Raw genomic sequence first — 13101 nt, forward strand, 5'->3', positions numbered from 1 at the left:
AGTGAGACTCCGTCTCTATAAAAAATAAAAAAATTAAAAATTAGCTGAGCATGGTGGCACATGCCTATGGTCCCAGCTACACAGAAGGCTGATATGGGAGGACTGCTTGATTCCAGGAGGTCAAGTCCGCAGTGAGCCATAACTACACCACTGTACTCCAGCCTAGGCAACATAGTGAGCCCCTATCTCAAAAAAAAAAAAAAAAAAACCAGAAAAAATTAGCTGGGTGTAGTGGCGCATGCCTGTAGTCTCAGCTATTTAGGATCCTTAGGTGGGAAGATCGCCTAAGCCCAGGAGGTTGAGGCTGCATTGATCCATGACTGTACCACTGCATTCCAGCATGGGCAAAAGAGCAAGACCCTGTCTCGAAAACAAAACAAGGAACAATCCAAAAAATGTGTTTCGGGCTAGGTGTGGTGGCTTGTGCCTGTAATCCTAGCACTTTGGGAGGCCGAGACAGGTAAATCACCTGAGATCGGGAGTCTGAGACCAGCCTGACCAACATGGAGAAACCTGTCTCTACTAAAAATACAAAATTAACCGGGCTAGGTGGCACATGCCCATAATCCCAGCTACTGGGGAGGCTGAGGCAGGAGAATCGCTTCAACCTAGAAGGCGGATGTTGAGGTGAGCCAAGATCACACCATTGCACTCCAGCCTGGGTAACGAGAGCGAAACTCCATCTCAAAAAAAAAAAAAAAGTTTTGTATAATAAATAGTTGGAGGGGAGGGAGAGAATATATATATTTGCTTAAAAATGCATAAAATCTCTAGAAGTTATTAAGAAATTTTTTTTTTTTTTTTTTTTTTTTTTTGAGACGGAGTCTCGCTCTTTCTCCCGGGCTGGAATGCAGTGGCCGGATCTCAGCTCACTGCAAGCTCCGCCTCCCGGGTTTACGCCATTCTCCTGCCTCAGCCTCCCGAGTAGCTGGGACTACAGGCGCCCGCCACCTCGCCCGGCTAGTTTTTTGTATTTTTTAGTAGAGACGGGGTTTCACCATGTTAGCCAGGATGGTCTCGATCTCCTGACCTCGTGATCCACCCGTCTCGGCCTCCCAAAGTGCTGGGATTACAGGCTTGAGCCACCGCGCCCGGCCCCCACGTTATTAAGAAATTAATAACACTAAACATAAATTAAAATATCTCATAATTATTAAAAAGAAATAAGAAATAATAACAGCCAGGCACGGTGGCTCACGCCTGTAATCCCAGCACTTTGGGAGAACAAGGTGGGCAGATCACCTGACGTCAGGTGTTCAAGACCAGCCTGGCCAACACGGTGAAACTGGGATTACAGGCATGAGCCACCACGCCCGGCCCCCTTTTGTGCTTTTAAAATGTTGAACCAGGCCAGGTGCAGTAGCCCACACCTGTAATCCCAACACTCTGGGAGGCCGAGGTGGGCGGATCACCTGAGGTCAGGAGTTCTGGACCAGCCTGGCCAACATGGTAAAACCCTGTCTCTACTAAAAATACAAAAATTAGAGGCGGGTGGTGGAGCGTGCCTGTAGTCGCAGCTACTCAGGAACCTGAGGCAGGAGAATTGCTTCAACCTGGGAGGTGGAGATTGCAGTGCACTGAGATCACACCACTGCACTCCAGCCTGGGCAACAAAGCAAGACTCTGTCTCAAAATAAAATAAAATATAAAATAAAATGTTGAACCAGGCCAGGCACGGTGGCTCACGCCTGTAATCCCAGCACTTTGGGAGGCCGAGATGGGAGGATCACCTGATGTCAGGGATTCAAGACCAGCCTGGCCAACATAGTGAAACCCCGTCTCTACTAAAAATATAAAAAATTAGCTGGGCATGGTGGCATACGCCTGTAAGCCCAGTTACTCAGGAGGCTGAGGCACGAGAATTGCTTGAACCCAGGAGGCAGAGGTTGCAGAGTCAAGATCCTGCCACCGCATTCCAATCTGGGGTGACAGAGTAAGACTCTGTCTCAAAAAAACAAACAAATAAAACAAAATGTTGAACCACATGAATATATTGTCAACTGAAGATTTTAAATAAGTTTAATAAAAAGCTTTCCTCAATTAATTCCATGCTACTCTGATGATCCCTTATCTCATATCTGTCAGAGTATTTAGCCAGACAACTGAAATGTTATTCACTTATTTCTTTAACATGGGTTACTATGTAATTGACTCTGGGTTATCTCCTAGATGAGGCTGGGGAAAGTTATTCTCTATTCCAAAAACAACAAAAAAGAGAGAAATGGAGGTCTTGCTATGTTAACAAGGCTGGTCTTGTACTGCTGGCCTCAAGCAATCCTCCCATCTTGGCCTCCCAAAGTGCCTGAGTTATAGATGTGAGCCACCATGCCCAGCCTCTTCTAATTGATTTAGATCCACCACCCTCAATGCCTCATAATGCCATGTAAACACTAGGCTTTCAAAGGCTGCATGTTTTTTTTTTGGTTTTTTGGGTTTTTTTTGAGATGGAGTCTCGCTCTGTCACCCAGGCTGGAGTGCAGTGGCACGATCTTGGCTCACTGCAAGCTCTGCCTCCTGGGTTCATGCCATTCTCCTGCCTCAGCCTCCTGAGTAGCTGGGACTACAGGCGCCCACCACCACACTCAGCTAATTTTTTGTATGTTTTTTAGTAGAGACGGGGTTTTACCGTGTTAGCCAGGATGGTCTCAATCTCCTGACCTTGTGATCCGCCCACCTCAGCCTCCCAAAGCGCTGGGATTACAGGCGTGAGCCACCGCACCGCACCTGGCCAGGCTACAACGAATATTTGAGTTACAAAACTAGCAGAAATAAACTAAGTCATTATTTCAAACATTATCCTCTAGAAACATTTAGAGGCCTCCAGGTAAAATGCCATTTTGTGAATTCAGAAAGTTCTAGGATGAAATCAATTTATGCTCAAAATTTTATTTCATAGATCTGCATTTAAAGAAAACCAGAGTCTCAAGGAAAAGAACTGGCTCACGGCTATACAATCTCAACACTTTGGAAGTCTGAGGCAGGAAGATCACTTGAGCCCAGGAGTTTGAGACCAGCCTGGGCAACATGACACAACCCCGTCTCTACCAAAATTAAAAAACAAAAAACAGGCCGGGCGCGGTGGCTCAAGCCTGTAATCCCAGCACTTTGGGAGGCCGAGACAGGCGGATCACTAGGTCAGGAGATCGAGACCATCCTGGCTAACGCGGTAAAACCCCGTCTCTACTAAAAAAAAAAAAATACAAAAAATTAGCCAGGCGAGGTGGCGGGCGCCTGTAGTCCCAGCAACTCGGGAGGCTGAGGCAGGAGAATGGCGTAAACCCGGGAGGCGGAGCTTGCAGTGAGCTGAGACCCAGCCACAGCACTCCAGCCTGGGCGGTAGAGACTCCGTCTCAAAAAAAAAACAACAACAACAACAACAACAAAAAATAGCCAGGTATGGTGGTGTGTGTCTGTAGTCCCGAATACTTGGGAGGCTGAGGTGAGTGGATCACTTGAGCCTGGGAGGTTGAGGCTGCAGTGACCCATTATATGCCAGCGCACTCGAGCCAGGGTGACAGAGTGAGACCCTATTAAAAAAAAAAAAAAAAAGGAAAGGAAAGAAATTTCTTCCTTAAGGAAATACTGCTGAATTTTTTTGCCTCCAAGTCCTATGGATATGTTAAGGCATTATACTTTATATTACCTAACAGAGACCTATGCTGGTGACATTTACAGGTTAAGGCAAAAATTCCTAATTCCTTTGTAGTTACAACATCCTATGCAGTCTTCAGGAGCCAGTTTTAAGTCGAAAATTATGAAGAACTCCCAAAAATCAGTTGCCCCATGATGCCTTAAGCCAGATGTGCCTATAGTTGGAAACTTTCAAATGTACATCAGATAAAATATTCTCTCATATTAAGTGAAAAACTGGAAAAGAAAATCCCTTAGGCACTTTCCAGTACTAAATGTTCTATTAAGTTATTGAATTTTGAGGTAGAATCAAAGTAAAATCAAACAGCTTGCTTTGCCAGGGCCAGGAATACCTCTAAATGCTAAAGCATAAAACAGGACCCAGCAATTTACCTTCTTGCTGCTAATCTACTGATATTACTCCTGATAAACTTAAAAACTAATCAAGCTCCTATCAACCTACTATTCCTCATCTTGGCATATGTGTAAAATATATACACACAACTAAGAACAGATTCGAAATCTGTTTATAAAAACAGAAGACAGGCTGGGCACAGTGGCTCACAACCGTAATCCCAGCACTTTGGGAGGCCAAGGCTGGCGGATCACTTGAAGTCAGGAGTTCAAGACCAGCCTGACCAACATGGTGAAGCCCTGTCTACTAAAAATACAAAAATTAGCCAGGCATGGTGGTGTGCGCCTGTAATCCCAGCTAATAGGGAGGCTGAGGCAGGAGAATCACTTGAACCCAGGAGAAGGAGGTTGCAGTGAGCTGAGATCACGTCACTGCACTCCAGCTTAGGCAACAGAGCAAGACTCCATCTAAAAAAAAAGAAGATAATTTTATAGGAACTTCATTAATGAGTATTATACTCTAGTTCTATCAGAAGGGATAACCAAATATTCATAAATGAGGCCTTATATTTTTTGAGAAAAATTCCCTAAAACTGAGTCTGCTTTTTCAAACTCCATGAGTTCATTCGGAATTTTCAAACTTTGCTGGGCATGGTGGCTCATGCCTGTAATCTCAAAACTCTGAGAGGCCAAGGCAGGAGGATTGCTTGAGCCTAGGAGTTCGAAACCAGCCTGAGCATTACAGTGAGACCTCATCTCTACAGAAAATTTAAAAATTAGCTAGGCATGGTGACATGTGCCTGTGATCCCAGCTACTCAGGAGGCTGAAGTGGGAAGATCAGTTGAGTCCAGGAGGTCAAGGTTGTAGTGAGCCATGTTTGCAGCACTGCACTCCAGCCTGGATGACAGAGAGAGATCCTGCCTTAAAATAAAGAAAAGAATTTATACAACTTTATTCTGTCTGAAATAACCACTCCATAAATAGTACTGCCATGCAACTTCCAGTCCTGATGTCATGGAATAGTAAACATTATTGTGGTTCTTTATATAAAATAGCATGAGTATGGCATGCTAAAAGGATGGAATGAGTCTAAGTCTCAACACCATTGGAAGGCAAGACCAATTGGGGCCACCAACGTTTAGGTAGGGCACTGAATAGCCCTTGTTGAAGCCACTTTTCACTTGCCTCCTTAAACATCCTGAGACTAGACAGCCCAATGGTAGCTTGAAAAAGTAACAAATTAGTAAGAGAACTGCATCATTAGAGCACACTTAACTAAGTTTGACCAGGTAAACTCATAAGAATTAATGCCTTATCAGATTTACACTCTGTGTAAGTGCAACATCCTTACGACACTATTTGTCATAGTTTCCTACCTGTTTAATATCACCTTCAAATAGTCCATTAGATTCAAGTGAATACAGTACTCATTACGGTTTTTTAAAATTAAAGAAATAGGCTGAGTGCAATGGCTCACGCCTGTAATCCCAACACTTTGAGAAGCTGAAGTGGGAGGATCACTTGAAGCCAGGGGTTTGAGACCAGTCTGGGCAATAAAGTGAGACTTACACTCTATCTCACAAAAAAATTTAAAAATTAGCTGGGCAATGTGGTATACACTTGCAGTCCCAGCTACTCCAGAAGGTAAGGTGGGAGGAATGCTTGAGCTGAGGTCGAGGCTGCAGTGAGCAATGATCACACCACTGTACTCCATCCAGCCTGGGTGACACAGCGAGAGAATCTCTAAAAAAATAAAAAACAAAAAACATTTAAAAATGAAGCCCAGGTGCAGTGACTCATGCCTATAATCCCAGCACTTTGGGAGGCCAAGGCGGGCAGATTACCTGATGTCAGTTAAGAGAACAACCTGGCCAACATGGTGAAACCCCATCTCTATTAATATACAGAAATGAGCCGGACATGGTGGCGTGCGCCTGTAATCCCAGCTACTTGGGAGGCTGAGGCAAGATAATTGCTTGAACCTGAGTGGTGGAGGTTGCAGTGAGCTGAGATCACGCCACTGCACTCCAGCCTTGGCGACAAAGTGAGACTCCATCTCCAAAAAAATAAATAAATACATAAAAAATAAAGTGGCCAGGCGTGGTGGCTCACACCTGTAATCCTAGCATTTTGGGAGGCCAAGGAGGGTGGATTACAAGGTCAGGAATTCAAGACCAGCCTGGCCAACATGGAGAAACCCCGTCTCTACTACAAAAAAATTAGCCAGGCATGGTGGCACATGCCTATAATCCCAGCTACTCAGGAGGCTGAGGCAGGAGAACCACTTGAACCCGTGAGGTGGAGGTTGCAGTGAGCCGAGATCACACCATTACACTGCAGCCTGGGCAACAAGAGCAAAACTCTTGTCTCAAATAAATAAATAAACAAATAAAATAAAATTGAGGCCAAATGCGGTGGCTCACGCCTGTAATTCCAACACTTTAGGAGGCTGAGGCGGGAGGATCACCTGAGGTCAGGAGTTTATGACCAGCCTGGCCAACATGACGAAACCCCGTCTCTACTAAAAATACAAAAAATTAGCTGGGCATGGTAGCACACACCTTGTAGTCCCAGCTACTCAGGGGGCTGAGGCAGGATTGCTAGAACCTAAGAGGTGGAGGTTGCAGTGAGCCGAGATTGTGCCACTGCACTCCAGCCTGGGCAAAAGGGCGAGACTCCGACTCCAAAAAATAATAAAATTAAATTAAATTGAAATAAACAAAAAAAACAGTTAATAATCTGTTAAAGTAGAAGATTAATGGTAATTACCTCAATAGTTAATAGGAATTTTTTTAGCCAATGAGTTTCTAGTGTTTATTCGCTTTGTTGTAATCTTACTGTTTTATGGGTTTGGAAAGATGCTTGACACACAGCTCCTAGAATTTACTTTATTTTATTTTATTTTTTGAGATGGAGTCTCGCTCTGTCACCCAGGCTGGGGTGCAGTGGCGCAGTCTCGGCTCACTGCAAGCTCCGCCTCCCGGGCTCACGCCATTCTCCTGCCTCAGCATTCCGAGTAGCTGGGACTCGGCTAATTTTTTCTATTTTTAGTAGAGACGGGGTTTCACCGTGTTACCCAGGATGGTCTCAATCTCCTGACCTCGTGATCCGCCCACCTCAGCCTCCCAAAGTGCTGGGATTACAGGCGTGAGCCACCATGCCCGGCAGCTCTTACAATTACTAATCTTTAAGAACATGTTAGATAATGACATAACTTTATTTTCTGAATTACAAAAGGATTCTCCTCTCCTCCCACAATTGAAAATACTAATTTCTAATGTATTATTCCACAGTTTCTATTTTAATTCACTTCTTTCCCAAACTAAGACTATTAGGATATTAGCCGTCCAAATGAAGGGAAAAAAGATTTTAAAGAAAGAAATCCACTAGTCCTAGACCTGTTAAACCAGTCCACATGACAGGTATAAAAATTTTCCCAATCACTGACGGCAAAGGAAATAGTGTTACGCAGTGATGTACACCTGAACCTGCTCACAGCACTTTAGAGAGGTCAACATCAGAGGAGTGAGTGTTCTCCGAGGCTGACTTTCACAATACCAGGTCTTCATCATTACCTAGTTATTGAACTATAAATTCACTAAGATAAATGCCACCATTTCCCAAGACTTCCTTTTTAAAAAGTGGTTTAATCTTATGCTTGATGTATTTCTATTTATGCACTGGTAAATCAAAATAAAACAAGCCCAGCGTGGTGGCTCATGCCTATAATCCCAGCACTTTGGGAGGCCGAGGAGGGTGGATCACCTGAGGTCAGGAGTTGGAGACCAGCCTGACCAACATGGTGAAACCTGTCTCTACCGAAAATACTAAAATTAGCCTGGCATAGTGGCACACGCGTGTAATCCCAGCTACTCAGGAGGCTGAGGCAGGAGAATCGCTTGAAACCCGGAGACAACGTTGCAGTGAGCCGAGATCACACCATAGAAACTCTAGTCTAGGCAACAGAGCAAGACTCCATCTCAAACAAACAAAACAACAAAATTCTACAACACTAGTAAACACAGATGGCTTCATAAATTAATACTTTACCTTTGGCATCTTTCATATGCCCACTTTAAAATGTTTAATATTCTTGGGTTCACATCAGTCCTCCTGTTATGCATTCAGTTTTATTGAGAAATGAAGAAACTGAGGCAAGAGAAGTGGGAAGAAACTTGCTATTTGTAGCAAGCAGGCATCTATCTGGATAGGTAAACGGTGGTCTTGCTCTATTAGGCCACAATGCTTTTCTGAAAAGTGCCAATCAAATAAGCAGCACAGAAATCCTCATCACAGACACCCAGGGCATCGCGCTCAAGAAGGGACAAATATGAGTATTCCTCCCTGCTGAGGGAGAAGAGACCATGTAACCAAAGAAAGCATACTTCTCAATCTATACTACCGAATTGGGAGGGAAAAAATGAATGGAAACAGAGAGAAAATTCAAGGAAATAAACTTCTGAGACTGAAGATGTGGTTATTAGGTTTATCCACACATTAGAAAATTACTGAAACATCGCTTAAGTAGAAACGGAATTAGGAAGGCCTAGGGTCTTTTTTTTTATTCCAGTCTTAAACCCCTAAACAAAAATATCTGAAATTAAAGTATTTCTCCTGAGCAGTTATATTCTTAAATGCCTCTATAAAACCCACAAGGCCTACACTAAGTCCCTGATTTTTAGAGCTGATTTCAAGTGCCCATTAGTGTCCACTCTCCCACTTCCAAATCCAAACTAATGTTGGCCCCGATCCGGGTAGGGCCTTCACGCACATTTTCCTGTGAAATCATTAGCTTCACATCAGCTTCCTACGTCCTGTTTCCAGTAACTTCCCTTGATCAGCATGGCAAACGGGGAGAGAGTAACAAAAGGCATGTACGTTTACTACGTCCCTCTCAGATAACACAATAAAATCCTGGGAACAGGAACTGGCAGGGACAACCTGCCTGGCCCTGGCTCTCGCCACGATACAAAGCCACGGAGAGAGCAAGTGAGGTCTGCACCCCACACCTCACCCTGCAAGAGAGAGAGGACTTTCAATGCAATCAGACCCAACCCGCAACGCCCCCTTCCCACGTGGTCTTCTCTCTCTCCCGAGCCCAGAATCGGATTGGAGAGGGGTCTGGAAGGAATCACACCACGCTGGAGCTGGGAGGGGTGGGGGGCGAGCGCCAGGGAGAAACCCCAGCCCCTTTCTAGAGGAGCCCTGAGTTGTACGCCTCCCAGTTCCGAGATCTGAGCTCCCACCTCCCGAGACCCCAGACCTCTCCATGTCTCTAGGGAGGGGACCTCAAGGCCTCAGAGCCGCGGGAAGGGTTAGGCTGCCCGGCACCGGGTCTGGATGGTGTGGAGCCCAGGCCGAGTGCGGGCGGGCGGAGAATGGGAGGCGGCCCCATGCTTAACGCCGCCCCTCCCTTGGCCCCAGCTTCTCCAGGCCCCCGGTCACAGGTTCTGAGCCGGTCGTCACCTCACCTCAGGGTGGCAACGTGTGCGGTCGGGTGGTTCCGGAGGCCCTGCGTGGAGACACTGCTGGGCGGGAGGAGAAGTCGGCAACTCGGGCGATGGCTGACAGGCGCGCAGCACTAGGCCGGCCCCGCACACGGAGAAGGGGCGGGGCTTCAGGGGACCTGACCCGCCCCCGCCCCGCCCCTGCTGCCTCCCACCTCAGCCGGCGAGCCCCATGAGGTGACTACGTCCGGGGTTACTCCAAGCCGTTCACCTCTGACCCCGCTCCGGGCTGCGGCGCGGCCAGGGCCGCCGGGGGGGCCAGGCGCGGGCCCCGAGCTCAGCGGCAGCCAATGGGAGGGCGGCGCGGGGCGGGGCGATGTGAGGCGATGCCGATGGTCCGAGCGCGGATCTGCCATTCGGGGCTGAGCGGCTAGAGGGCGGGCGGGCCGCGGGCGGGCCCTGGGCAGCCGTGGCGCCCGTGGCCCGGCCTTCGCGGCCCCTTCCGCCACAGTCGGGTGCGGGGCCAGCCCCTCGGCTCCTCCCCCTGGCGGAGAGGGGAGTGGGGAAAGCGGTCCAGCATGCGCCTCGCATCAGGGACAGAGGCGTCCCAAGTGAGGGACCAGGACTAGCCGGCCTGTAGCGGGGGGAAGGGAACCCAGAATTAAGGCGGGCTGAGTGGGGCAGGCGGCGTGCGGGCCCGTTTAATTGTCTGTTAAATTCTAACACATTAACAAGAGGTGGGCAATCGCGTCCACCACCTGTCCTCATCACGCTGGCTGGTTTGCAAGCCTGGGCGGGCTAAGTAACCCCATGCTGGAACTCCATAACCAGCCCCCCGTTTCGCCCCTCAGCCCCAAGACAGCCGACTCGAAAGGTGTTACACATGCTGGATCCTGGCGTGTTGAGGAGGAGCTTCAGTAAACGAAGCTCAGTTAAGAAGGGGAATGTACCAAAGAACCACCGTCTTCTGCCTGCCCTGAGCAAAGTAGTTGCCAAAGCGTTCCAGACTTTTCGGACTGGAGAATGCTTCCCGTCCTCCACTGTGGGCACGCCGAGCCTTTGAGAGGAAGCCAATCCGTGTCTGTAGTTTCGCCATTTACTTCATAGCAAGATTTTCATGGTAGCTGTGTGTTGAAAATTAATAATAACTGGAAGGGGTCCCAACACAATACAAACATTGCTTAGGGAAGAAACTTGGGGAAAATTGCGCTTGAGAAGAACAGGGTGAACTCAACCCATACAAGGAAGAATTTAATGAAGCATGCACAGCACCTTCTTAATGCTTACAAACTTGTGAGGAAGGCCAGAAGTGTAGAGGAAGACAGTTAGGTGAGAACAAGCTCTATGCCAGAGGGTAAAACGTGAATAGGATAGAAATACATGCCCCAGGTAAGAAGTTATTGGCCGAAGCCGAGGCAGGAAGAGGAAAAGATTGGTCCAACAGGGAACAATATTCATCCAGGAGCCCTCATAATCCCACTAGGTGGGGCTTCCCCAAGAATTTATCAACTCATTTTTAAAATAATAGGGTCAAGCACGGTGGTATGTACCTGGACTCTAGTCCCACCTCCTCAGAAGGCTGAGGTGGGTGGATGGCTTGGGGCAAGGAGGTCAAGGCTATATGTCGTGTGCTGTGCCTGCGCCTGTGAGTAGCCACTGCACCCCAGCACTGGCAATGTAAAAAGACCCCATCTCTAAATAAATTAATTAAATAACAGGGATTGGAAGCAGAGAACATAGGAAAGAAGATGTGGACTTTACAGAACAGTGATTCATATTTCACAATAATTGTATCACTGAGATATCTATCAGCTAGACAAAGGTGGGGGGGAAAAGATAATTGAGCAAGACTTCCTGGTTTAGTAAGATGTTTGATTTGACTAACTGAAAAACATGGCCTGGGAAGAGGGAAGCCTTGTCTTTCCATAACAGCAGTCTCTGAAGCTGACATGAAGGGAGTGACTTTGGAAAGAACTAAAAACCATGAGGTTGCCTCTTATCGTTCTTTTACCTTTCCTAGATCCTATTAAGTAATAGGAATTCTTTCCTCAGGATTCTTTTTTGTTTTTTATTTTTGAGATGGAGTCTCGCTCTGTTGCCCAGGTTGGAGTGCAGTGGTGCAATCTCAGCTCACTGCAACCTCCGCCTCCCAGGTTCAAGTGATTCTCCTGCCTCAGCCTCCCGAATAGCTGGGACTCCAGGCACGCACCACCAAGTCCAGCTAATTTTTGTATTTTTAGTAGAGACGGGGTTTCACCATATTGGCCAGGATGGTCTCGATCTCTTGACCTCGTGATCCGCCCACCTTGGCCTCCCAAAGTGCTGGGATTACAGGCGTGAGCCACCACGCCAAGTCTCCCTAGGATTCTTAATGGTGTTGCTGTTTACCAGCTTTAGGAGCTCTACAAAACCAGGGATTTACCCTCAAAAACTGTCCTTATGTGAAATTTCAGCCAGCCCTTGCATGTCCTGCTTTTGACCTCACTGATTATTTTAAATAATTGAGCTTTCTATTTTAAATAATTGAGCTTTCTAAAGAACTAGCCAAGGAAAGGCGTAATAAAAGCTACGGTGAAAAAAAAAATTAAGGAAGGATGAGTTACGATACCAAGGTCACTTACAGAGGATCTAATAATCTAATTGTTACCACCAAATGCTAAGACAGCTGGGCAGAGAATGAGAAAAGAGCTGTGTCTTTAAGACAGTACAACTGGAATTTCAGCAACCCCTGAGTGCTATGGTGTTTGGTGCATGCCACAACCTGCCCATCCCTACTGTAGGTTCTTTAGAGCTGCTCCATGAGTTCTTGCTACACAAGCTATTATGTAAGAGGCGGGGGAGGAGAACCAAAGGGTGGAGAGAACTTACTATATGAGACTAACAAATGGAAGAGAAGGATGAGTGGTACATTTCTAGAAGCTGACACTAGAGGTCTGTTATGGGCTGAATTGTATCCCAAAATTCGTATGTTGAAGTCCTAACCCCTAGTACCTCAGAATGTGAGTATATTTGGAGACAAAGTCTTTACAGAAGTAATTAAATTAAAATGAGGTCATAAGGGTGGGCCCTAATCCAGTATGACTGGCGTCCTTATAAGACAAAGTGATGAGGACACAGACACACACACAGAGGGAACATCCTATGAAGACATAGGGCGTCCATGGCCATCTTCAAGCCAAGGAGAAAATACCAGAAAAAAAACTAACTGCTGACACCTTAATCTTGGACTGCTAGCCTTCAGAACTGTGAGGAAATGCATTTCTGTTGTTTAAGCCACCAGTCTGTGGTACTTTCTTATAGCAGCCCTAGAAAACGAATACAAAATCCCAAATATATGACTTCCAGGGTTTTCAAGGTGATGTAAAGGTATTAGGGATTCATCCTGAGCAGCCCAGCTACCTTCCAACCTTAAAGTTGCTTTCTTATCTTCCTGTGGGTAAAGTCAGGAAAGTATGAGAGGTCCCTGTCTTCGAGATGAGTATAGTCTATTTAAGAAGACAAAACTAACACATTAAAACAGAGTGTCTGTGTCACACTCTTTAGAAGATAGCCATATGAATTTGTAATAGCAATAGATGAGAAAAGATAAATTCTCAAAAATTGATAAACCCAGATATATATATATAAACATTATATGCGCCACTGGCCAGGCAGCTTCATTTGGCATTT

At 46.4% G+C, this 13101-nt stretch overlaps 1 protein-coding gene across 4 annotated transcripts in view; it reads right to left on the minus strand.

The window, feature by feature from the left end:
* The window catches only part of ACACA (acetyl-CoA carboxylase alpha), a 338866-nt gene that overhangs the window by 270840 nt on the left and 54925 nt on the right, over nucleotides 1–13101 (minus strand). For 2 of the 4 annotated variants that reach the window (XM_033183815.1, XM_033183813.1), the window contains exon 1: nucleotides 9457–9736. The exons of 1 other annotated variant lie outside the window; for it this stretch is intronic. The gene's annotated coding sequence lies outside the window, so the exon portion shown is untranslated. Of the gene's footprint in view, nucleotides 1–9456; nucleotides 9737–13101 lie in introns of those variants that run through there. One more of the 4 variants, XM_033183816.1, reaches the window with a different exon arrangement.

This window comes from Trachypithecus francoisi, unplaced genomic scaffold, assembly GCF_009764315.1.
Source record: "Trachypithecus francoisi isolate TF-2019V2 unplaced genomic scaffold, Tfra_2.0 Lachesis_group20, whole genome shotgun sequence".
NCBI classification, from domain to species: domain Eukaryota; kingdom Metazoa; phylum Chordata; class Mammalia; order Primates; family Cercopithecidae; genus Trachypithecus; species Trachypithecus francoisi.